Source organism: Arachis duranensis, chromosome 9, assembly GCF_000817695.3.
Source record: "Arachis duranensis cultivar V14167 chromosome 9, aradu.V14167.gnm2.J7QH, whole genome shotgun sequence".
NCBI lineage: Eukaryota > Viridiplantae > Streptophyta > Magnoliopsida > Fabales > Fabaceae > Arachis > Arachis duranensis.
In genome coordinates this window covers 62,957,993-62,960,786 of record NC_029780.3, presented here as the reverse complement: position 1 = coordinate 62,960,786, position 2,794 = coordinate 62,957,993, and the positions used below count along the sequence as shown (strand labels likewise).

General features: G+C 34.4%; 1 non-coding gene across 1 annotated transcript; it reads right to left on the bottom strand.

The window, feature by feature from the left end:
• Window positions 1–2,426: 2,426 nt before the first annotated feature.
• LOC127741757 (small nucleolar RNA R71) lies at window positions 2,427–2,534 on the bottom strand. Its single transcript, XR_008002963.1, has one exon. It is a non-coding gene; the product is annotated as a small nucleolar RNA R71 (small nucleolar RNA).
• Between the last annotated feature and the right edge of the window lie 260 nt (window positions 2,535–2,794).

Below are 2,794 nucleotides of genomic sequence, written 5' to 3'. Positions count from 1 at the left end.
CATCTTTTGATCACTTTAGATCTTAGATCAGATCTTGGTTCTTCTGGTTCCCTCTCTGGGGCTGAGGCCAATGATCACTTTTGTTCTTATGTATTTTCAACGGTGGAGTTTCTACACACCATAGATTAAGGTGTGGAGCTCTGCTGTACCTTGAGTATTAATGCAATTACTATTGTTCTTCTATTCAATTCAGCTTATTCTTGTTCTAAGATATTCATTTGCACCCAAGAACATGATGAATATGATGATTATGTGACACTCATCATCATTCTCACTTATGAACGAGCGCCTGACAACCACTTCCGTTCTACAAGCAAACAAGGCTTGAATGTTTATCTCTTGGATCCCTTGATCGTAATCTTCGTGGTATAAGCTAGAATTGATGGCGGCATTCAAGAGAATCCGGAAGGTCTAAACCTTGTCTGTGGTATTCTGAGTAGGATTCAATGATTGAATGACTGTGACGAGCTTCAAACTCGTGATTGTGGGGCGTTAGTGACAGACGCAAAAGAATCACTGGATTCTATTCCGACATGATCGAGAACCGACAACTGAATAGCCATGCCGTGACAGGGTTCGTTGAACATTTTCACTGAGAGGATGGGAGGTAGCCACTGACAACGGTGAAACCCTACATAAATCTTGCCATGGAAAGGAGTAAGAAGGATTGGATGAAGACAGTAGGAAAGCAGAGAGACGGAAGGGACAAAGCATCTCCATACACTTATCTGAAATTCTCACCAGTGAATTACATAAGTATCTCTATCTTTATCTTTATGTTTTATTCATACATCATCCATAACCATTTGAATCTGCCTGACTAAGATTTACAAGGTGACCATAGCTTGCTTCATACCAACAATCTCCGTGGGATCGACCCTTACTCGCGTAAGGTTTATTACTTGGACGACCCAGTGCACTTGCTGGTTAGTTGTTCGAAGTTGTGAAATTATGTGTGTACCATAGTATTGAGCACCAAGTTCTTGGATTCATTACCGGGGATTATTTGAGTTGTGAAAAGTTGAGATCACAATTTCGTGCACCATAAGTCAAGTCAAATTTTCAAATTTTAAAAATCTTATCTTTTTAAAACTTTTTCAAAAATTAAATCTTTTTCATTTTTCTTATTAATTTTCGAAAATTCTTTAAAATATTTTTCAAAAATCTTTTTCTTAGTTTTATCTTTATTTTCGAAAATTATGCTTACAAATTAATATGATTGATTCAAAAATTTGAAGTTTGTTACTTTCTTGTTAAGAAAGGTTTAATCTTTAAATTCTAGAATCATATCTTTTAGTTTATTGTTAGTTAAGTAATTAATTTTAATTTTCAAAAATTAAATCTTTTCTAACCATATATTTATAATCATATCTTCTCATTTCATCTTTTATATCATATCTTTTTTTTAATTTTATCTTTTTCAAAAGAAAAATTTTGATTTCAAAATATCTTATCTTTCTTATCTTTTCAAATTTGATTTTAATATCTTTTTCAACTAACTAATTAACTTTTTGTTTGTTTCTTATCTTTTTCAAAACCACCTAACTACTTTTTCCTCTCTAATTTTCGAAAATATCTCATCCCTTTTTCAAAATTCTTTTTAAATTAACTAATTGTTTTAAATTTTAATTTTAATTCTATCTCACCTTTAATTTTCGAAAATCATTAATTGCTTTTCAAAATTAATTTTCGAATTCTCTCTCTCTCATCTTCTATTTATTTATTTATTCACCAACACTTCTCTTCATCTCAAATCACTACCTCTATCCTTACCCTTGTGTTTGGATTCTCCATTCTTCTTATTCCATTTCTTCTTCTACTAATAATAAGGAACCTCTTTACTGTGACATAGAGGATTTTTCTTCTTTTTCTGTTCTCTTTTCTTTCATATGAGCAGGAACAAGGAAAAAGGCATTCTTGTTGAAGCTGATCCAGAACCTGAAAAGACTCTGAAGAGGAAACTAAGAGAAGCTAAATTACAACAATACAGAGACAACCTTGCTGAAATTTTTTAACAAGAAAAGGAGATGGCAGCCGAACCCAACAACAATAATGCAAGAAGGATGCTTGGTGATTATACTACACCTACTTCCAAGTTTGATGAAAGAAGCATCTCAATTCCTGCCATTGGAGCAAACAATTTTAAGCTGAAACCTTAACTAGTTGCTCTAATGTAACAAAACTGGAAGTTTCATGGACTTTCATCAGAAGATCCCTATCAGTTTTTAACTGAGTTCTTGCAGATCTGTGAGACTATAAAGATGCATGGAGTAGATCCTGAAGTCTACAGGCTCATGCTTTTCCCTTTTGCTGTAAGAGACAAAGCTAGAACATGGTTGGATTCACAACCTAAGGATAGCCTGGACTCCTGGGATAAGCTGGTCACGACCTTCTTGGCTAAATTCTTTCCTCCTCAAAAGCTGAGCAAGCTTAGATTGGATGTTCAGAAATTCAAACAAAAAGATGGTGAATCCCTCTATGAAGCTTGGGAAAGATACAAGCAGATGACCAAAATGTTTCCTTCTGACATGCTTTCAGAATGGACTATTCTAGATATATTCTATTATGGTCTGTCTGAGTTCTCTAAGATGTCACTGGACCATTCTGCAGGTAGATCCATTCACCTAAAGAAAATGTCTGCAGAAGCTCAAGAACTTATTGACATGGTTGCAAATAACCAGTTCATGTACACTTCTGAGAGGAATTCCGTGAATAATGGGATGCCACAAAGGAAGGGAGTTCTTGAAATTGATGCTCTAAATGCCATATTGGCTCAGAACAAAATGTTAACTCA